The 23,005-nt window shown below is 49.4% G+C and overlaps 1 protein-coding gene and 2 long non-coding RNA genes across 10 annotated transcripts in view; 2 read left to right on the top strand and 1 right to left on the bottom strand.

Annotated features, from left to right (window-relative positions):
* Nucleotides 1-2,136: 2,136 nt before the first annotated feature.
* LOC135422752 (uncharacterized) lies at nt 2,137-21,982 on the bottom strand. Of its 4 annotated transcripts, none has more exons than XR_010434575.1 (3): nt 21,745-21,982; nt 4,891-10,497; nt 2,137-3,274 (listed from the first exon to the last, which is right to left on the bottom strand). It is a non-coding gene; the product is annotated as an uncharacterized LOC135422752 (long non-coding RNA). The 4 variants fall into 4 exon arrangements; XR_010434574.1 differs by having other exon boundaries at nt 2,137-9,842; nt 10,377-10,497; XR_010434573.1 differs by having other exon boundaries at nt 2,137-9,842; nt 10,382-10,497.
* On the top strand, nt 2,402-18,503 carry LOC135422751 (uncharacterized). Of its 5 annotated transcripts, none has more exons than XR_010434568.1 (5): nt 2,402-2,474; nt 8,002-8,237; nt 9,530-14,106; nt 15,673-15,763; nt 16,936-18,503. It is a non-coding gene; the product is annotated as an uncharacterized LOC135422751 (long non-coding RNA). The 5 variants fall into 5 exon arrangements; XR_010434567.1 differs by lacking the exon at nt 2,402-2,474 and having other exon boundaries at nt 8,157-8,237; nt 9,530-9,609; nt 10,296-14,106; XR_010434569.1 differs by lacking the exon at nt 2,402-2,474 and having other exon boundaries at nt 8,157-8,237; nt 9,530-10,410; nt 13,933-14,106.
* JADE2 (jade family PHD finger 2) overlaps nt 20,394-23,005 on the top strand; it is a 72,845-nt gene continuing 70,233 nt past the window's right edge. Inside the window, exon 1 of the mRNA XM_064672219.1 lies at nt 20,394-20,777. The gene's annotated coding sequence lies outside the window, so the exon portion shown is untranslated. The remainder of the gene's footprint in view (nt 20,778-23,005) is intronic.

Genomic DNA, 23,005 nt, shown 5'->3' with positions numbered 1-23,005 from the left:
TCTGTGGGCTTCAACATTCTCTTAATTTAAGATCATATACTAAGAGACATAAATATAAATTTGAGAATAGTGCCCTCATTTTCAGTGGTTCTGAGGAACCTCTGATGTCTCTGGACTCAGTGCAGACATTCAGGACCTCAGAAATTTAGGCTGAGGTTTAGTTGCTTAAATACCAGTGGTGTACTCGCAGGGATTAACAGGAGATGGAGGGCTTGCTTGATTCTTACAGCTACCCTTGGTGTCAACCAGCAGCTGAGCTGCAGAGGAGCCAGAGCCAGGCTCCTGTGAACTCAGGGCAGCAGTGGGGTCAGGGCCCCCCAAGAGCTGTGTGGGCACACATGGAATTGTGTTATGGAACAGTGAGGCTCTTCCCCCTGGCCTGGTGAGGCTGCAGGGTCTCTGAGATGCCAAACATGCTGTTCTCCCTCCATGCCTCAGCTTCCCCATCCACAAATTACGTGTAGTGATAGTTAACCACCACACTGAAGTGGCAGACAGCTGGATTCTTTTCCAGTGCAGTTATTTCTTGCCCCCCTGGACTAGACATGCCCCTGAACGGTACTGTGCTGCTGCTGGACATGAGCTAATTCAAACCCAAGTCTGGGTGACAAAATGGTTCCTTCTGGGTGCAAACAGTTCCAGGTTCCACAGCTTTCACTCAGAATCTCTAAGTCTGATTTTCAAACTCAGTCCTCTTTATGCTGGTTTGCCACTAGGGCAGCCTTACTCTGAGGTATGAAACTCTTGCTGACTTCCCCAGCATCACCAGCTCTGGTTTCAGGTCTGGCTCTGATGGGAGTGTGATGTAGGGCTTGGACTATTTGGATGCTTGATCACTGTGATGTTTTGCAAGGTAATATGGTGGTGACACATTATAATTAAGCTCTTTACTACTATTCCCTAATGATGGAGCAGCTTTGGGATGCATGGTGTATGCAGTCAGTGAAGGATGACATTTGGGCAAAGGACTGGTGTTGATACAGGGATCCTTCCATAAGCTGATGGATATACTCCTGCTGTGGGATGGTTTTATGCATCCAGAGGTGTCTCCTTCCTTTGTTCTGCACAGCAGGCCATCACAAAGCTTGGGCATCCCCAAAGCACCTGCTGTTTTGTGCCACAAGGAACAACTCTGGCTAATCATAAAGAATCACAGAATGGTTTGGGTTGGGAGGGACCTAAAAGATCATCTTGTTCCAACTCCCTGCCGTGGGCAGGGACACCTTCCAGTAGACCAGGTTGTGAATGGTCCAGTGAGTGGCACCGGGCTGAGCTGGATCAGCAGGTGCTTAGCATCAGTTCCCATCCTCCCCAAAAAAACATGCAGAGCTCAACCTCCAGCTTTGTTGAGAAGGAGAGCTTGCCTTGTCCTGAACCACATTGCACTTGAGACTGTTGGAAACTCCAGGAAAATGGCTTCTCCCAGTAAAACTATAGGAAGGCAGCAGTTCATACGGTTCTCATTAACCTTGCTCTGGGAATATCTATTACTTCCAGCCACAGTGTCTGGTACTGCTTGGTACTGAACACACATGGAACAAACCATTCCTGCCCCACAAGAGCTAGCAGTGCAAAGCTGTGCCTGCTTTGGGGAGGTTTTGCTGCAGCACATGGACATCAAAGGTCTGCAAAACCTCCTGTGTCTGTGTGTTACACAGATGGAATCTTGGAAAACTGGTAGGTAGGAACACAGGACGTCTTAAGAAGGATTACATTTAGTGCAGTACAATAGCCCTTTATAGCCAGGGCCTTAATGTGCTGCTGTTCATGGTGGTAATTAGTTGGATTAAGTTGTACTGATATAAACAAAGTATTAATGACAGTTGCAGTAAATGGAGTGAGCAGCACCCGTCCTGTGCCGGCTGCAGGGACACGGCCCAGCATTTGGGATGCAAAGCCTTGGGTGTTTGTGCTACTGGGGAGGACATTCACAGCCAACCCATGAACCTCCAGCTGCCTCAGCTGCTAAATAGAGCAGGATGGGGAACAGGAGCCCTTCTGGTATCCCAGCAGGCAAGCAGGTACCAAACCCCACACAGGCAATGGCAAATAACCTCATGGTGTGAGAGATGGAGGGCTCAGAGGAAGAGGTGAAGCAGGAAGGCTAAGAAGTAGAACATAAGATCAGATTACAGCTGTGTTTTAATTGCATTGTTTAATTCCAGTTTCTAGTGCTCTGAGACTAGACATCAAATAGAGTGTTAAAATTATTCAAAACCAAGCTACAAGTCTCAACATCAGAACGCCTATTACACTTATCTGTGACCCTCTTAACATTAAAACCACCATATTATTATTATTGTACGTTTTCAGATTATTATTAGGCTTCTGAACTCTGCTGCAGCTTGATTTATAGAAACTGCTTAGTCACTGGCAGCAGAGCTGTGCTGGGAGTGGGAGAGATGCTCGCTGGTGTTTCAGCAGAGGCTCCTGCCAAGAAGCAGCCGCTGCCCTTGACAGATCATTGAGAGCTGGTGAGCATTTCCCTCTCATGTAGAACTTCTGGAATAGCTGCAAACCAAACCGACCTCCTTCCCCGTGAAGAGCAGGGGTGAAAAAACTCCAGGCTCAGTTAATCCCCTCCAGTCCTTTGGGGCACATTTATGTTGTGTTTTGCATGAAAAGTGATCCTCTGGTTTGCCCTGTGCATTGCTGGGAGCACTGCTCTGGATTTTGGGGAGGTTGTGATCCCGTGAAATTGGGATTCAGGCTTTGGAAGGAGCAGTTAGACAGGACAGAAGCAGCTGGCAGTGTGGGAAGAGCTGCTGTGCAGCCAGGTGGGGATGGGATGTGGAGGGGCCTGGCATGGTCCAGGCACTGGGGCACTGAAAAGCACTTTCCAAATTCTGTGCAGGGGCAGGGTGCCTGCTGCTTCCTCACAGCAATGATGGTGGTGGTGGTTTCTGTGACCCCACCCACAGCAGCAAATGCTCTGAGCAGAAGTTGCAGGACAGGCTCCTACAAGAAGGGTGTTTTCCCTGGGTTGTACACGCACCAGGGCATAGTAAATGCTAATAATTTACAACTGTCTGAACAAACCAATTACAAACCTGTTACTTTCAGTTATTTGCTGAGTAATGACTATGCTGAGCTCTTCATAAAGCACAGATAAAATCACAGTCCTCAGCCCTGTGTCCTCTGAATGGGTAGGGAGTGATGCTTTGTCCACCACCTCTTCAGTCAAGCTGCATCATCCCCAGTGCTGGTGCTCCAGCAGCCCTGCAGGTCTGAGAGCAGCAGTCCAGAGTCCTTTGAAACCTGCAACAGAATTAAACTTTAAAAAAAAGAAATAGGTATCAAACACTTCCATCCTGATTTCTTTTGTGGACATGTTTCAGAATCACCTAGTGGAGTGTGCCTGTTTGCAACATGCTGGTGTCCTGGAGATTTAAATGGGATAGTTCAAAGAACACACATTGGGTAAGGAGCTTAGGCTTTAGTAAGCCATTGCCAGACACTTTCAGGGAGCTAACAGGAGAAAAACAATGGCTCTATTTGGCAGAGTCCAGTGGATGAAAAGTACCAAAGGTATAAAGTCCAAAACTGCTGAAAGTGGTGGAAAAATAATGGATTAGTTCTTCTCTCCTGACTCAATACCTTTATTCTTTGACATTTATTTTTTTATTGCCTTTGCTCCTGTAATGCATCGTGGTGACTCATGTGGAAGGTCTGTAATAATGTTTCATTGCTGTTGAAAGTCATCAGATAACCACTAATCATCCTCTGGTCCTGCACGGTTCTGTATGTTTAGAATATAGCCAGAAATGGGCTGACATTGATAGAATGGGGTAAAATAAGAGAGAGAGAGCATTACAAAGCAGGTGCTGAGGAGTCAGACACACAGAAAACAATGGTTTATGTATCTGCTGGAAATAAGAAAGGGCAGGTGATAGCCTGGTGATGCCCAGAGCTATTTCATGGGATAGCTGGTGCCACAGCAGTGCACTCCTGCCCTTCTGTTCCAATAATTGGGCTTGCTCACAGGCACAATGTTTGTCAATATTTTCAGGAGCTTTGCAACTCACTTAGCCCCACTTAGACCACATCTGGCATTTTTTGCTCTTTCAAAGAGCAAGGCTCATTCCATGTGGTCCTGCAGAAGTGCAGGGCTGATGCTCTGGAGAAGGGACCTGTTTCAGCCTTGGTTTTGGTGTTGGAGGAGGGAGGTGCCACCTCCCTTCAAGTCTTTGTGCCTGGTTCGGAGTTTCCCAGCTCATTCAGATGCCTGGGGGTGTTGCTCTATGGAGCAGAGAGCCTGTTCCCAGGGATTTGACTTGGTTTCCTCTCTTAGCAAGAACAACTGAGGGCCATATTCTAAGTAGAGACATCATGGCTTGGCCTAATAATAAACCTATTGACTCAGGGTGTTTGGGGGCATAAATACAATAAATTTGTACTTTACTGAGCATAGCGTTGGCCAAGTCCCTTCTAGCCAGAGGCTATCTCTTCTGAAGCAACCAGACCCCCAAATGCAGCAAAATAGAGAATTTATAACAAAAAAGAGCTGGCTTGACAATGCTGCACAGTCCCATCCCAGTCTGCATCCAGTTCTCAACTATTCTCTGCCTTCAGTCCAATAGTAAAGTCATATTTATTTCCTTGGCTCTGCTGTGTTAATGAAAAAGCCACTTAACAAAACAAATAGAAGGAAGGACATTTGCAACCAATTATGGTATTGCTGATCAGTCACATTGTGCTGGAAATTACACACTGAAGTTCAGCCCAGGCAGCTGATCAATGACCTGGCAGCTTGGCACCCGTGCACACTATCAACTTAATAAATCAATGTAACTTCATTCCCCATGCCAGAATGTATATGTGCAGTCAATATGACATCCATATTAAATAATGATGGTTAAAACTAATTGCCCAAACACCGTGCTCTCTTACCTGCTGTGCAGCCCCACTGGTGCTCCAGCGGGCTGGGTGGAATTTGGCCACCTATTCCTTAAAGAAACCCCTGGGCATCATTTAAAATCATGTCTTTAAAGGCTTCTTTCTTTTTTTTTTTTTGCAACCACAAGGGAAGCCAGCACTGCAGGATATCATCCAGGGTTTGACCAAACTGCCAGCCAGCTCTGTGCTCCCGGGAGGACGTGGTGTGACGGCGGGTCCTGGCGCGGGCGGCAGGAACTGCAGGAACGGGGTTTCTCCTCGGTGGCAGATGCACATCTTGGCTGGTTTATTCTTGGCTTCCTCTTCTTAATTAGCTCTGACATTTTAGCTGTCGTAATATGGGCTTGGTTTAGAAAGTTAAGGCTGAAAACGCTGAGTTTTGCTGCAAACAAGTTTGGTTTAAAGTACAGGGAAACCAGGATGCTTCTGACTGTCTGGAAGCTTTGTGATGGGCTGGACCATGGAAATACAGGAGCTTCTGGGCATGCTGGTGGTCACTTGCTCCCACACCTGATAGCACCACTTTCAGTGCTCTCTGCTCTTGTATTTCACTCTACATAGAATCATAGAAATTATGCAGTTTGTACTGATTTAAAAAAAAAAAAGGCAATTTATGTAACTATTTAGAAATAGCTTTTTTAAGGACATTGAAGACATCCTAATGGGATTTTTGTAAGTGCCTCAGACTCTCCAGCCAAGTGACACACTCAGCTCCCAACATCCAATATTTTAGACCAGATATTTTACCTGGAACCAAAGCAACATCCACTCTGGCACATACTCCAAGCCTCTTACTTGGCCATGGCCTCAGCCTTTCTGGGAACATACCTGGCCCTTTTCCACTTGCTGTTTGTCCCAGATCACGACAACAGGAGAAGGGACATTTGGGCACAACAGACCCACCCTGACACAGTCACTTTGGTTGTGTCCTCACACCTCAGCTGCATTTTTCAGATGCATCATGTGCTCTAGCCATGGGGAATACTTGCAAGAGATTTCTATATCCTTCCTCTGGGCTTTATTCTTATTAATTCAACTATATTACTATATAAAGAATATTTTAACTGTGATACGAATTAATCATCAAAGAATCATGGTAGAATGCTTTGGGTTGAAAGAGACCTTAAAGTTCATCATGTTCTGCAGGTATTTATAACTTTGGGGATACAGCACATGCACACACACAAATATATATATATGGCAATGATCTTTCTTTGGTAGCAATTTGGTTTGGCTAAAGCTTAGCTGAGAGCAGATGCAGGGAGCAAGGAAAGGAGGGAAGAAAATCCTGGCTAATCTGTTGCCCAGCCACAGTCAAAGCTGAGTTTGGCTGTTTTTCTGGCAGAAGTGAGTTGTAAGGACAGTTTTGGAGGAGGGAGAAAGGAGTGGCTGTTCAGATTTTATCGGGAAGGTTTTCTCAGGCTCTGAAGAAAAACTGGGCAGAATGTGAGTCTGTTCTTTGGGAAGGAGCTGACAGATGGATTGTGGAGGCTGGTGGGGCAAAGGTTATGGGCTGGCCGTATGGTAGGTGGGTTATTGGTTCACCAGGTAAGAGGAGATGTGGAAAGGTAACAGGAATAAAGACGAGAAGGCAAGAAGCTTGTAAATTATGTAAGAGGACTGGTATGGTGGTGGAGTGAATTGATGTGTCTTGAGGGTAGTTGCTCAAAGTGAAGATGGCAACAGCTGATATAAGAAGAGGGAGGCTCAGAGGAGATTATTTAAAATATAATGTTTTAGAGATGAGAAAAAGAGAAACTTTGAGACACCACTCCAAAGAAATCCAGGCTGGTATCACCTGGGTGAGAAGGAAAGGGGGGAAAAGAGGGAGGATGGCAGGAAACCACCTATTCCCAGCTTACTGGGAGGGGTGGAAAGCAGTGACCAAACTGCTCTGTACAGGTCTTGCAGGGTTTTTTTGAGTTATCTGAGTATTTTTCCAATTTAATTTGATTATTTTTATATCATTGCTGACAGTGTCCCAGAACGTTGGTGACTGCAGGTGTTCTCTGGCTACATGATCAGCCTCGTTCTTCCTCACAGGGCACCACCTCCACACAAACTTGGTTTCCTTTGCTGTTTCCAGAAATTCACAGCAGAAAAATACTCTGAGAAAGTTCTGACTTGTGGTGGCTTATCCCTTCTAACCCTGGCCATCACTCAAATAAAAAATGGCAGTGGGCTGTGGAAAAAAAGAAAAAATAATTGAAAAATAGATTCTTATGTCTTTCCAAACCACCAGAGCAGTTTACCCATTCCTGGGAAAAAAATGCAATCAAGCAACATTTTCCTCAATGTCAGAATGCAGGATAAAGCTTACATGAGGCTTTCAAAGAAGATAATTTTATATTTGTCCTGTCAAATGCAGAAATAATCAGCTTTTTCTTTCTCTTACCCTAAATATTTACATCTAGGTTTGTTTTCCTTCCTCAGTTCGCTTGGTTCGAAAAAAAAATAATATTAATTTTGTTTGTTTGTTTGTTCATGTTGGATTAAAAAACCAGGATGCAGAACAGTTGGAGATGGGTTGGGGATTTATCAGTTACACTTGGAGGGTGTCATATCCCAGTATAGTATGATGGGAAGAAGGTATGAAATCCTGCATCCAGCAGCATCAGTAGCAATACTTCCTTTAGTTTTCATTACCTATATTAGATAGAAATAATAGAATAATTCATACTTTCAAGAGCAAACAAGGATTTCTCCAAATTGACTCAGTAAGTGATCCTCTTCAAACTGGAAGCCACCTTACTCTATTTGAGTCCTCAAACACCCCAGCAGCAATTGTGTTGCTATCTGGAGAAACCTTCAGCACAGCGCTGGCTTGGAATTCGCTCAGGTTTCCATGGGGAGATCCCGAGCTGCAGCTGGGGTGGGATGGGGAGGAGCAGTGAGGAGCTGTGCTGCTCCTGCCGCTCTGCTGGGGAGGGTTTGGATCACACCCGAGCTCGTGTGGCCTCGCTGAGGGGGGAGCAGGTCTGTGTGCTTGAGGCATCTCCTCCCGAGAGCTCTCCCCGAGGGAGCTGTGCAGCCAGGAGCTCTCCCGAGGTTTGCAGAGGTTTGTCTGTGTCCCTGCACCCCTGTGCCAGCATCTCCTCTCAACAGATGGCTGGAGGGCAGCGATGATGGAGGTGAAGTGATGCAGCCTCAGACTCTGGTACCCAGGAAGATGCAGCTTTGATTGCAAGTGAATCTGCAGGACTGTCTGCTGAAAACACGGCCCCAAAGGAGCCCTGTGGCTGCCCTTGGTCTCAGGTGGCACACACAGACGGGCACCTCCAGCAGCCTCAGTCCCAGCTCCTCACTCTGCCATCCCAGTGCCTTTGCATAAGGAGCAACCCGTGAGTAACAGCTGCCTCTGCAGACAGCAAATCCTGCAAGTATTTTGTGGTAAACCTGCTGCTGCTGTGGGCAGGGAGGATGCACTTTACTCTGAAAGCAGGGGATGAAAAGCCTCTGTGGCAACGGCTGCGCTTTGAGAGCGGCTGAGCCCAATCCTCTGCACAGGCAACTGTTTATTATCAGAATAACTGATCTCCCAGAGCACTTAATGCCCTGCCTGCACGGAAGGAGCCAGCACACGCTGCAGCCTCACGGCCTGTCGCTGAGTATCTCGGTCTGACTCCAGCAGCATCGCTGTTAATTGCAATACAAGGGCATTTCAGGGATTTACCCGTTTCAGTCGCTTGTTCAGGGTGGTACACAGTGAAAATAACAACCTGAAACAGCTGTACTTGCCCAATTGCTAAGCTACAGGTGTGCTGTGGCAGATCTGTGCCTGTCAGCAGAGAACTGAGTCCAGGAATTAAGTAGATTTGCACCTTGCCTATCTGTTTGTAGATAAGAGCGTTACCTCAGAGCCAGGCAGTGGATATTGCTGATAGACTGAGCCTGGGTGCTGGGTTACTCCTGACTTTGACCTTGGCCATTTATATCACTGGAGGAAAAATTTTGCGTGCTCCTGTTTGCTCACGTGGAGATAAGGACACTTGGTCTCTGGATTAAAAGTGTCATTAAGGGAGGCACATTATGATTATAATTATTATTTTACAAGCTGAACAGCGTGCAGAAGCTGGCAGTGCTGCTGCTGAGCTTCCTCAAGGAGCGTGTGCCTTTGCAAAAGGGTAGAGGAAGCCGTACGGGAGGATTTTCTCATACATAAGCTGAGGAAACGGATTATCTGTGAAACAGCCAACAGTTTTTATTTACTGTGAAAATCTGAGTCTCACTCTCAATTTCCCATCAAGATAAAATGCAGGCATTTGGTTAAAATGGCAACTTAATGCTCCAGAGGTTTAATTACCACCACTCTATAATCAAAATCAACACAGAGTGCAGGCTGTAGCTCCCAACTCCAACAAGAAATGCAGCTCCCCACAAAGCAGTCAATAAAAAGAAGATATATAGCATGTGCTTGGATTTTGTGGTCCTTCCCACAGCTGAACTTGCAAATCTGCTATTGCTAATGGTTTTCTTTCAAACCTCAGGTTCTCCCTTAGCTTTTATCAAACTCCAGAGCACCTTATTTCCACATTTTAACTTTCTCTGTATAATACCTATATACACAGTACTGAATTAAGGGAGTTCCCTGTGCTGGGAGCTAAACCTCTGATTTTTTTTCCTGTATCAACAGAAAGCACTGGACCAGTCTCAATAGTGGTGATTATTGAAACTTTGTGAGGGCCATGGTTGGAAGAAGTGTCAAGAAGGCAGGTATGTTTGCTGGGCTGTGGCTGGTGTGACCTCTAGCATGCACCTCTATAGATCAAATGATTGATCCTCCTCCACTGCAATTCCTGGTGCTTTTCTTTAAAGACTTCAGGGCTTGTTAGATCATAGGACCAGCTTGGGTCCTGCTTGGTACAGTCTTCCCTCTGCAAGTTCAGATTTCTTTTTTCCAGTGCATCTTCTGAATGAGGTGGTTATGCTGTCCCAACTGTGGATCCCTGTGAAAGTTGCACGTGCTCTATATTTTACCCATTCCTTTGCAAGTTGGGTTTTTAGGGAGCAAAGCCTTTACCTGCCTGGCAGCTATAGCCAAACAAAGCACAGGCACTGTTAGCAATGCAGTCCTCTGTCTTCTGCCAGGGGTTGAGTCCCAGCTTTATATCCCAGGATGCTCCCAGATGCTGGAGTAGCAACCATAGAAGTTGCTCTCAAAAGAAAAAACCAAACCAGCTTTGCTGTGGTTTCTGCTCTTTCTAAGAAAGGGTTAATTTTCCTCCTCCTCATCATCAGCCCCCCATAAAGAGCAGAACATTTTGTATCCTGCCCCTACTGACTTGTGGAAATAAGAGATACCCTATTAGCAATCCTTGTCCAAACACAGTGTTGGCCTGGTTAGTGCCAGCACTTTCCATCCAGCACTAGTATTTGTTTTTCCATGCTCTTAATCTTAGAAATTGAATCGAGTCTGATAAAAGTGACTTCCTGAATATTGCATAACAGTTTACGTCTGTCAGGAGGGAAGACAAACAGACCTGACCTTGAACTTGGAAAGTTTCCTCCCAGCAGGTAAGAGCTTCCAAAAGTCTGTGCTGGGGCTCCTGCTCTCCTTGCTGTCCAGGGACAGCAGCGAGGCTTCCCTGGCAGCAATCCTCTCTGCAAAAAAAAAAAGCTTTGGAAAATGCTTTGGATCCTCCTCTGGGGACCTGAGAATCCCCCGGAAAGAGCTGCAGCAGGAAGGCAGCTTTGTGTTCTTGCTCCGAAAAGAAGGCAGAGGAGAAATCCTGTCCATATCTGGCAGGGTTTAGCCTCCAGGGATTAATTAAAGGCTTTTTCAGTTTTTCTTTCAAACCTCACAACATTCATCCCCGCCTCACTGAATAGGAAAAAGGGAGAGGCATTTTCTCTGGTGAAGCACCAGCCTGTTTCAATTTTCAGTTTTACATTGCAGTAATATGCTTTTCCTAAGGGAACACCACAGGAAGGGCAAACTTTGGCTTCTCACCATTGGAGCATTACATCATTAATATGAGCTGGAAATCCGAGCAGCGGGCAAAACAAATTCCCTAAACTTAATTCCCTCTTTCCTTGGTGCTTCTGTCCCTCTTCCTTGCCCAGGGGTAAAGCAGGTGGAGGTGTTGGCAGAGCCAGGGGGGTGGGGATCAGTGGACCAGGAGTGGGTGGTGATGCTACAGGAGCAGGGAGGTGTCCTGCATCCTCTGAGCTGCTGGGACTGGACACCGACAGAGCTCTGGGGCAGCAAAACTCTTTCTTCTGTGGCTCAGGCTTGTGGTGGTGGCTGCCATGGGGGAAGGAGCCACCTGGCTCTGGGGGCTCCCTGTGAAACATGGGGGGTCTTTTCCACAGGTTTCCCAGTACCAGAAAAGTGCAGGGCTTGGGAGACTGTCGTTTTTGGGCAGCATCCTGAAAGAAGCACCACAGCTCCCAGCTCAGCCCACTCCAAGTGTGTGTGTGTGGTGCCCTGCAGACCCCCCGGCTGTGCCCTGCCTGCAGTGTTTGTTTTCTGACCCCATTACTTATTCCAGTTTGGATTTCAGCTGCTTAGGCTTGATTATTTTAAACCCCCTCTATCTGATTATCATCAACCCAGCCAGGCCAGATATGAAGCTTCCTGGGGGATCCCCAGCAGTGTTTCAGAAGGATAAATTGCCTCTCATTCATGCTTTTGGGAGTTTGGTCAGCCAAGAGAGGAGGGAGCTACGGGGATATTCCAAAGGGGGGGGAGGCAGCTCCCCCTGTATTTCCTGTGCTACAGCCTCACAAATATCCGACTTTGCCGTGGGGTGGAGTTCCTTGCTGCCCTGGGCGTGTGGGGAAATGTGTCCTGGCAAGCACCTCGGGAGGTGTCGGTGATGGGCACACACTAACACACTGGCACGGAAGGATGCTTCTGGAAGCAGAGCAGCTCAGGGACACACTGGCATGGCCGGGTGCAGCAGATTGGTACCCAAACCAGGCAGCCCTGTGCAACCTCCCCAGAGCTGCCTTGCTCTTGCTTTTCGGTTTTCTATTGTTATCCTAAAGCTGTCTTCCTCCTCCTCCCCCCCAGCCCTCAGCAGGATGAGGAAGCCTCCAGCTGGCCTAGGAGGCTTATCAGCTCTGTCTGGCTGGGTGTTAACAGTTTATTTGCATAAGTACCTGTCCCCGTCATATGCCGCTTGCCTTTGTGACTCACTGGAGTTGTTTATTTTTCCTCCGGCAGCCAGGCTTGCGGCTGCTGCTCCCCGAGGGATGCCAGGGCAGATGCCACCACCCCCGGGCACTGCGGGATGCCTGGCACGCTCAGGACAGGACTGCTCACCCTCCCTGGCTCACCCAATCCTCCTGCCCTGCGGGACCAGCTTGGAAATTAAATGTGTAACTGGCCGGGTCCTGTTTTCTCCTGGCTGTCAAGATAAAACGAAACTGAACCCCCCCAGCTGTCCCTGGCTGAGGAGAGCAAGGCTTCCCCTGGGACCACAGTCCCAGCTGCTGTTGCAGGGAAGGTGCCTCTGGCTGCAGGGCTGTGTGATGTGATTGATGGGTATCTGTCTCCTCACCACTGTTAGCACTCATGGACTCACAGAATGTCCTGAGTTGGAAGTGACCCACATGGATCACTGAGTCTGACTCCTGGCCCTGCACAGGACAACCCTAGAAATCCCAGAGGGGGGTGTCCAAACATTTCTTCAGCTCTCTTCAGGCTTGGTGCCATGACTGCTTCCCTGAAGAGCCTCTTCCAGTGCCTGACCGCACCCTGGGTGAAGAACCTTTTCCTGATATCTTTATTTTAAGGAGCTGAGATCCTTAAAGCCTCTTCTGAACTCAGGTCTCTGCTCCAAAGGCAGAGTGACCTGCCAGACCAACCCTCCTGGCCATGCTGGAGCACCCAGGGTGCAGCTCTGCCCCAAGTGCTGGTTGTGACCGCAGAGTCACCTCCTGGGGTAGGAGCCGAGCGATCTTGTTTCTGCTCGTTTGCTCTGAAGGGTTTTTCCATCCGTAGTAAGAAAGTCATTAATGTTAAACTTCCGCTGCCAGGTCCGATTGATTTGAAGATTATAACCACTCTGAAGGGGGTATGTGCTGCATATACAATGTGTTGAAGTCCTGGCAGGCAGGAATTGTTGCTCCAATGGTTGCCTGTGATCCGTGGAGCCCAACAGAGAACGGCTCAGGCAAATGTGGGGCTGCTCAGCAGCCTGGCAGGGCCAGCCAAGAGTGGCCAAAGGGCAAAGGTAAATTCAAATCAGCAGCTGGTGCATCCTCTGCACAAGGGCTGTAATCCTATCCCAGGAGATGACAGACTCATGGTTTAACAAGTCTCCATGCTGTTGTTGCTGTGATATTTTCCTAATATGGTTGGTGCACATCCACGAGGTCCTTGGTGCTCGCAGGAGGGCAGTGCTCAGTGTGGGATCCTCCCTGCAAGGAGCTACCAGGACTGAAGTATTTTCTTCTGAATGTGGCCCAGAAACCTGGGAGTTGTTGTGTGGTGTGTTCTGCTGGTGTGTTGTGCTTCCCCTCCGTGGCTGATGGGCCAATGAATCAGTTGTGCACCCAGCCAGCCACTTCTGGTACGTAAAAGTTATTTTAGACACGTTCCTGGTGTCCATCATATCATTCATCATATACCAGTTGACAATGTACCAGTTGAGCTGTGCCAGTTGTGTTTTGCTCCTCTGACTGGGAGACTGGATGGATGGATGGATGGGGGAAGCTTGGTGAGAAGAGCAAGGGATTCGGCTCAGCACATTCAGCCTCAGCTCTGACTGTGTGATGTTACAGGGCAGGTCAAAGTGTGAGAGAAGTGAGTGTGGAAAGGCAGATAACCAGCAATTTGCTGTGAGTATGGTCACTGAAGAGGATCAGTGGACTTGGTTTGTCCAAAGAAAAATGCAGAGAGAGAAAACAGAGGGAGAAGGAAGCAAACAGTGCATCATGTGAACCAAGAAGTGGCTAAAGGAGCAGAACCAGAGAAGGATAAATTCATGGAAGCCAGGAGAGGGCTGCAGGAATCTCATTATAAATATCATATTAAGTTGTGTATCTCAAGAAGTCCCTGACTCTTCATCTTTATCTCTTTTCCTCAAGTGCATGAACAGCTGACTTGTCCTTCTGGCTGCTCTCAGGTCTTTCTGAGCCATCGTTGCCCATCCCATGTGCCTCCCTCTCTTCTGGCTGCACCCAGGCTGAGTTTGCTGCAAGGGAACACTGCTCAGGCGATGGAGTATCCATGTCAGCCCCCCTACGGTTAAAACCAACCTTGTAAGCAAACCCTCATAATTTTATTTATGACTTTTGGATGAGATAATGGTTTTCCACTTTGAAAAGAAAGCTTGCTACTTCAACATTTATTTTCTATAAATGCCTTGGCATTTATATTGCAACAGGAGACTATTCAGTGACATTATCTGATAAATATCGTGTTATACAGCTGCAATTTACAATGCATATATTTTTATCGGTGCTTCTAAGCTAAATTAAATGCTTCTAAAATATGGTACTTATGGAAAACAAATGTCTTTTCTAGCAATTTTGTTTTTCAGGGTACACTATTTTTTTAAAACCAGATACCATCTTTATCCTGTCAGGCAGTAAATTATGCACTTGCACTTTCATAAACTCTCCCCTTGGGAACTTAGTCAATGAAATGGAAATGTCTTTTTCACACCCTCCAACTCCAGAGAAATACAGGGAAATAGCCAACTGGGTTATAAACTGAATCCATACAAAATGTGGATTAATGCAGTCCTGATGCATGTATTGTTTAGCATATGTACCATTCACTCAAATGGTGCTTTGAGCTGTGACTGGGATCATTAATGTCTCTTTTTTTTTATTTGGGAGAGTAATGGCATGTTCTGTGGTGGGATGTGCAGTAGGAAGACACCCACTGGCATGGGACTGTAACCTTCCTCCCAAGCCAGGACTCCTGTGGGAGGAGGAAAGCTCTGTTGGCCTGCTCAGGGGAGTAAAACACAATGGCTTTTACACCTTGGTGGATCTTTCCTGGGTTGTGGAGTGGGAATGGGGAGGATAAGAATTTAGAATGGCCTGTCCTGCCTTTGGGATAGTCTTTCACGAGGGAGAGCAGAGGTACTGAGGCAGCTGGACTAGATGCTCCTTGTAGGTTCCTTCCAGCTGAATTATTATTCTAAATCTACTTCTGTTTCCATCGTCCATCACCCACTGAGTTTGCCTGTAGCAGTCAAATATCTTCATACAAAACCCCACGTGGTCTGAGGAGCTGTGCTATTCCCTCACTGCACTGAAGGTGGAAAGTGTGAAATGCCACCAAAAAGGAGGCAAAGGAATGAAAGCAGGGAAGGGTGGGAGGGTGTTGCAGGGGAGTCTGCTGTGATGCCCAAGGATCCCTCCAAAGCAGGAGGAGCTACAGCAGGTCTCCTGTCACAGGAGGGGCACTGGGGCTGTTCACCTCTCTACTGATGGCCCTTATTTTCCCAAATATAACTCACAGGCCCTTTGAAAGCCCCAGTTCTTCCAGTCTGGTGACTGCATGAAATGTGGGATGTATTCCATGCACTTGGCAATAGAGGCAAACTTAGAGAAAACGGGAAAAGCAACAACAACAACAAAAAAAGGAATCTTGAAATTTGGCAGAAAAAATGCAGTGCACAAACCCCACAGGAATGTGAGCATCTTTGCACAAAGCCACTTATGGATGCATTCCTTAAAGGTAATCCCTTCAGACAGAGTGAAGCTGCCATTTCTTTGAAAGATATTAAAACAGCTGTTGCTAGAACATAGAGAATTTCTGAGCTCTCTGTCAAGGGATGGACATTTGTAATGCTATATCTACTTTATTTACAGTTTGATACCAAATTTCCAGCTACTGAAGGTAATTGAGACTGCAAACAAAATCTCACTATCCACTGATCTGCCAAATCAAATTTCTTCTCCTGTAAGTATAGTGTTTTTCCTTAGCTTCAGAGAGGAAAAGAATTATGCAAAATGAATGAGAAAGAAAAGGGATTAGTTTATATAATGACCATAGCAGCCATCTCTCCCTTGATCTGTCATAGTTTATTCTCGAAGATGGGAATGATTATTATTGTAATTTAGAACAGAGCTTGTTCTCTTTCCTTCTGCTGCATCTGCTTACTACTCTCCAAATTAACACATATTTTAATAAAAACTAAACATCCCGATTATAGCTGGGGTGTTGGATGACCCCAGCTGGGATATGGGCACAGCAAGATTTTCGTCATCTCTGTGTTCCCCTCCTGGAATGTCTGTGCACTGCCCTGGTCTTTGATAGGAGTTAAAGCAGCCATGAGGCTATTCTAATGACTTCTGGCTACCAGAGGCCTCAGAAGAGGGTATCCAAGGCAGTAAATCAGCAGCCACGTGTCTCCTGTGCTGTTCTCGAGTTGTGTGGTGCTTCTGAGGATCTCTGGGAGCTCTCTGTCATCAGAGCAGCTCCCTGCTCCGTGGTGCTCCCCCAGCATCAGGGATGGGTGGGTGTCACAGCAGGAGCAGGCTGAGGGAGCTCAGCCTCCCTCATGGTCTCTCACTAGCTAATGTCAGAAAATAGATTGTTTCTAAAGGTCTTCAAAATTACACTGGATTTTTTTGCTGTATTTGAGGACTACTCACACTCCCATGGTCCTGTCCCACCCGTGTGTCTGGTGCCCACGTATTAATTAACTTTGATGCCAACAAGGCAACTGGGTTTTCATCTCTCTCTCCCATCTGCACCAAGATCTTCACTGCTCTCAACTCTGACTGAGAAATTTTATTACACCAAAGCGTTGAGAGGTGAACTAATTGATACACTTGTTCTCCCGAAGTTGCTTCAACACTTTTGTAGCTGTAACTCTAGGGTTGAGCAGAGTCACCCCTAAAATCAAGGTGTTCACACCTCATCACCCCAGCACAGCGCTCCCCCAGCGTGTGGGGAAGCAGCCATGAGGCAACAGCTCTGCAGCATTTTGGGGACTCATGGTTAGTGATGGGATTTAACTCTGCAGAACTCATACAAAACTTATAAAGACCCTGCCCTTCACTTCAAAACATCTGTTAATTCTGCTTGTGTGCTCGTTATCGAAAGGCTGCCTATATTTTTCCTTTCAGGTTTGCAAAAATAAGCACCGGTGAATGAAGATGAAAGGGAAATGTTGCTGGTTTCTTCCCTGGAGATCGTATTTCTTACTTGTTGCATAACTGCTTATTTTAGCATCAATCAGCCGAGCCTTTGTTGTGCAGACAATTCTGTCCTTTTAGAGGATTTGTGCAGTATTGTTTCTTCCAAAATGCCTTTTTTTGTTGTTTTTGTTATTAGATTTATTTCTTCTCTTAGCAAATGCCAACTGACAACACCCCATCAGAGCCCTTCATAAGTGTTACATAAATGTCATACTATGTAAACTGAGTGTTGGATGTATCATATACATGACTTTTCTTGGAGAACCATCCACCAGGTGCTATCTGAGTGTGTGTGTCACATTTATGTATTTGTACACAAGCCGTGTTTAAGTGTGCAGGCATGGTAGCCAAAATTCTGTTATGGAAAGTACTCAAAATGCAGAAATGTCTGAACTCTTCTTGTCAGTGCAAGAAGAGTTCTTCATCTACCCCCTTTCGTTGAGGCAGAACAAGACTTTAATTTCATGTTCAGATACTCTTTTCCTTCTGCATCGCTGTGTGTGCAGTGAGATGGGCAGCAAGGGGCTCAGTGATGCCTATTGTTCAGCACATGAGCCTGGGCAGAGTACATTATTCAGCACATTATTCACATGTCTGACCACTTTTGGATTTCACAGCGATAGAAAACACGGCTCAAATACTTCTCGGTGCAGTTTTCAAAGCAGAGCCAGGTGCTGATGTTCTGGATGGCAAAAACGCATTGAGGTTGTATCTAGGCATGCTGTGGACCTGCCCTGCCATGCTGTGACCTTCCTTAGAGATGTGGTCCAGAAATCATGGAGAAATGACCTCAAAGGGTGGGAAGGCTGCAGTGTGCAGTACAGGACCAGAGCAGGGGGACCTGCAGGTTCCTCAAAAGACACAGTTATTAATGTCCTCATGGTTCTTTCTGTAGCACTTTCCACTACACTGCCTCAGTGCTTCAGCACCTTCATTAATCCTCCCCAAACGCCCGTTTTGAAGATGGGTCAGGGTGACACATGGATGGATTAAGGTCAGTTTTGACTAATTCAGGGTACTCCATCTGAAAAGCATAATGTCTGCTTTTTCAGAGCATTTAACATGATACAGCACTTCATACATGCAAGCACAGCACCCACTGCTTCCAGCTGCACGAAGATGGATGTCAGCAATTCAGGCTAAAGGTTTCCAGCCACGCACCCGCAGTGTGGGCACTGCAGCCACCAGCAGCCAAAAGTTTGGGTTAATGACTTTGTTGGCATCATACAGCCTGTGGCAAGGGCATGGAGGGAATCTGCTTCTTTGGGAGAGTTTTGTCCTATTGTCACAGTCTCTCTGAGTCTCACAGCCCTTGCATTGCTCCCTGGGCAGTTTATGGTCCTGCAGATAAGATGAGAATCTGACCAGTGTTTTCTTTTTGACTTACACAGCAGGTCCGGGGTGTGCAGGTGTTGTAAGGAAATCAGACTGGGGCAGTGTAATTAAGAACTGCATTACACTATGTGTGCAGAATAAAATTGGTATGGAATGCCTCACTTTGGACACTTCTGATGTTCTCACCAGGTAACACAATGACCTTCACAATATCCCTTAAGGCAGCCTGTGCACATGGATGAGGTGGGATCCACAGGTGAAGTCTTGGCAGTGAGTGTTGCAGGATGCTGGAGCAGCAGTGTCAGCACCCACAGAGATCCCTGGGGCTGTCGGGGACTGACAGACAGGGGCTGTGCTTGTGTATCCCACTACTTTTGTAATCCCAGCAAAGGCTTTTTAACCAGGGGCTGATGTTTCCTGTTCCCTGGGGGGGGCCTGTTGAGTGGATTCTGAGCACCTGGGGCAGCAGGTGCCCCAAAAGCATGTTCAGAGATTTCAGCAGCATCGGGCTTTTTTTTTTTTCCCCTGTGTTGTGAGCTGCTCTTCTTCAAAGCCCAGCAATAGGACTAATTTGGGTGGGTTTATCTAAAAGACCATAAAAGGCTGCTTCATGCCAAATTTCAAGACCCTATTTCCAGAGTTACAGTCAAAAAAACATGGCAAGCCCAAGAATGACCAAGATGATGCTCTTCTACTCTGCTTTCATCTTTGGAAGAGGCAAAGGATTTGGAGCATTCAGAAAACATCCAGTACAGGCTGCCAAGGCAGAAAGTTGCAGACTAATTCATTCAAGTTTGGCAATTTATAAGGAGCCACAACAGGGATGTACGGTGGGGAGCATCTGGCTACCGTAGCTGTGCTTCCTAGTGGTTTATAACCGGTAATTCAGCGTTTTAGAGCTCACCAGCTTAACGAACGTAAGAGATGATGGCAGATTGCGACTGAAAGACCGTAAGAGATGATGGCAGATTGTGACTGAAAGACTGTCTTTAACCTGAATTTTAATCTTCTGCAGCAATGGTTTAAAACAGTGCGAGCCAACTTCTGTAGGGCCCCCGGGAGCTGGGGAAGATGCACGGTGTACACCCAGTTATTATTATTTTAATTCAAGAAACCGTTTCTATCCCGACAGCACCGCTGTCGTTGTTTTTAATCCGGGGGAAAACAGCTGGCAACAGGCAGCCCTGAACCACCCAGAGCCCAAAACACTCGTTTGGGCAGCGCGCAGCAGGGTCACCCCGCGGGGAGGCGGGAGGCGGCCGCGCCGCTCCGCACCTCTGCGCGGAAAGTCTGCGAAGTTTTTTTTTGGGGGGAACGCACACGTGTACGCACACAGGCGGGTCGGGGGGGGGCTCTGCTGCCGCAGCAGCATCCCCAGCCCCGCCGCTCCTCGCCCCTCCGGTGCGGGCGCGGAGGCTCCGCTTCTCCCCCCCCCCCGCCCCGGCGGTTCCCACGCCCCGCGGCCGCGCAACTTCGCTCCGCGGGTGCGGGAGGGAGGGAAGCGGCTCCGCACCGCGGCCCCCGCCCGCCCCGCGATGGGCAAGAGCCGTCTTTTTGACGCAGGAGAAATGGCAAATTTTAAGTACGTCATTAATATGGCGCCAAAAGCTTTTTTTTTTTTTTAAGTATAAGCTTATTTTTTTTTCCTCCCCCCGCTCCCCCCCCCAAAAAAAAAAAAAAAAGGAAAGAAAAAAAAAAACCAGAAAGGTTGGCGAAGCCGCCCCGTGTACGCGTGTGCACAGCGCGGAGAGGGGGAGCGGGCGGGGGGGCGGGCGGTGTGTGCGAGTGTGTGTGAGTGTGAGTGCGTGTGCAGGGCCGGGCGGCGGGACGGCTGCGGGGCGCGGGGGCTGCGGGGCTCCGGGCAGCGCCATGGGGCCCCGGCGGCCGGCGGGGGGGTGACGCGGGGCGGGCGGCGGCGGCGGCGGCGCGGCCCGCGATGGGACCCGCGCTGCCCGCACCTGGCCCTGCCGCGGCGCCCGGGGAGGGGAGAAGGGAGAGAAATTGAAGATTTGGGGCGGCCGAGGCGGCGGGGGGGGTGGGTGGGGGGGGTGGAAGCGCCGCCACCATTATCCGTCCCCGCTCCGAAAGTCGCTTCCCCGCCTCCCTGCCGGAGCCGGAGCCGGAGCCCGGGCGGCGGCGGGGCGCGGAGCGCCGGAGGAAGTGCGGGGTGAAAAAGAAAGAGAAACAGGCGGGCAGGGCTCGCCCGGCCGCGGCGGAGCGGCCATCTCGGCTGGGAGCGGGGCCGCATCCATGGAGTTACCGAGCGGGCGCTCCTAAGGAGGGCCCGGGCGGCGCGGCCCCGGCAATGACACCGGATTGAGCCGCCGAGGGGGCTCTCCCGGCCGGGGACTGCGGGAGCATCCCCCGCCCCCGCCTCCTCCCGCCCGTCACCCCAGAGACCGGCGCAACTCCGGGCGGACACTCTCCTGGCCAAGGTAAAGGCTCGGCGGGGTGGCGGCGGGAGCGGGCTGGGTTTGCAGCGGATGGTTATTTTGCAGCTCCCCCTGCTTTTGCTGTATTTCTGTCTTTTTTTTTTTTATTATTTATTTTTCACCCCCCTCCCTCCCCCGGCTGCCGGGCGGGGGATGTGCAGCATTCCCGGGGCGGATGGCGCACGGTGGTCACTCTCCTTTGGAAGTGCGGGAGGGAGGCGGCGGGGACGTAAACAAGAACTTTTCGAGGCTCGGTTCGCCGCTTCGCCCCCTTTATCCCCCCGAATTAATGACTGCGGCAGCGGCCCCGCGCCCTGCCCTGCCCGCCGGGAGGGGAGGGGGCGGCCCGGCGGCCCGCGGGGCTCGGGCGGGCTCCGCTCCCGGGGCTGTGCGGGCTCGGCGCGGGGCCGCGGAGCGCGGCGGGGCCGCGGGCGCGGAGCGCGGCGCGGGGCCGGGATGGCGGTGCCCGGGGGCGTGGCGGCTGCCGGCTCCCGCCTGCCCTCCCCTTCCTCCCCCCTTCCCTTCCCTCCCCACCGCGGGGCTTTCCCCGCCGCCTTCCCCCGCCGCACCGCGCTGGTGGGTCCCGGCGCTGCCGGCCCCGGGGGGGGGTACCCGCCGCTCCCCCCGCGGCATCACCGCGCTCGAAAACATCCCGCGTCCCGCCCTCCCTTCCCCGCGCTGTGGTCCCCGCGGGGCGGCCCCCCCTTCTCCCTCCATCCCCGGCCACCTGCCCCCTCCCCGGGCGCTCTCCCGCATCCTCCGGGGATCCAGCGGCGCCCCCGCCGCGCTCCTGCCCCTTCCCCACCTGCCGAGCCGCTTCCCGCCCAGGGTGCGGGGCTGGGAGCCCCCCGCGCCCGGGGTGGGAGCAGCGAGCTGGAAGTTGGGAAGCGCTGCAAAGGCGGGAGGCTGCTGAATTGTCAACCTCGGAGGGGAAAAAAAAAATAAATTATATATTTATCTCTCGCCATACCTGCACATCCTGAGCGCTTTTTGAGTGGGAAGGGAAGGATGGCATGGCACTCGCAGGGAAAATTCCCAGCGCCTTCTCAGCACCCACAGTGAGAATTGTTTGCTGAAGGGTTTGAGCCAGGACCCTCCGACGGCTGGGACATTTTTAGGAGGAGATTTTGCTTGAGGGAAGAAAAATTCAGTGATCTCAGCCTTCTCCCCGGGGGTAAGGAGCCTGGCTCTTAGGAATGGTGTTTGACCTTTAAGCATTTATTGGCTACTGGGGTTAAAATAAGCTTGAGATAGAAGTAAAAATAGCTTGCAGAAAGGTTAAATCGAAGGTTAAATTTGTTTTTCCTAGGAAAATTGAGGCTCGATGTTCAAAAATGTAGGCTTGGAGCAAAGGATGGAGGGTACATGTTAGGGGGTCTGTAGGCAGGGAGATGCAATTCCTTTAAAGTATCGATGGCTGCTGATAGTGTTTGACACCCAAGTTCTGAAAGCTGATGGATGGGTGGTCCCCAAACTATTTAGATGTGGTCTTTGCCTTTCTGTGGGTGTTCCGTACAGAGATCGGAGTGCCCATAGCTCCTGTTGATTTCCTCTGACCTGGATGCTCAGAGACCTGCAGGATGGGGCGTGGAGCCGTGCCCGGTGTCCCTGCCCGGTGTCCCTGCCCTCACCCTCCCCCCCAAAGGCAGAGATGTTTCCAGTGCCCTCAGTAACCTTTCTGATTACCTGTGCTCTGTCTGGGCTTGCTGAAAAAAAAATAGATAATTAGAGGGTAACGAGTCAGAAGAGGCAAGTGGAGTTATAAATGTGAGTGGTAAAGAAAAAAAATCCCCTTGTAGATGTGGAGAAAGGCAAAGCACAGGAAGTAAACGAGGGCTTGTTTTGTTTTAAATTGAAATGAGATTAAATTTTGCCCCAGGGAGCCAAGACAGCCAGCAGAGTTGGTGTGGAGGAGAGGAGGGATGCCTCGCTCCTCACTGGGTACCTGAGTTTTTGCTGCAAAGTTGGGGCTGGCAACAACCTGTGGAGGAGGCGAGGGGCAGGCGAGCCCCGGCGGGCAGGGACAGGCTCCCACTGCCCGGAAAATGGGTGTTCTGGGTACCAGGATCCTGCCTGTCTGCTTTTACACTTCTGCAGGGTTTCCAGGGAGGTTAAGAAAAGCTTCCTCCCAGACGTCAGGGCTGTGCACCACGGTTCGCTGAGGGTCTGTTGGCCCAGCCGCTGCGCATCCTTCGGTCCAAAACTTTGTTCCTCTGTCACTATGGAACTGG

Source organism: Pseudopipra pipra, chromosome 15 (genome assembly GCF_036250125.1).
Source record: "Pseudopipra pipra isolate bDixPip1 chromosome 15, bDixPip1.hap1, whole genome shotgun sequence".
Lineage (NCBI taxonomy): Eukaryota > Metazoa > Chordata > Aves > Passeriformes > Pipridae > Pseudopipra > Pseudopipra pipra.
The sequence above is the reverse complement of the archived record's forward strand: the minus strand, read 5'-3'. Positions and strand labels throughout refer to the sequence as shown.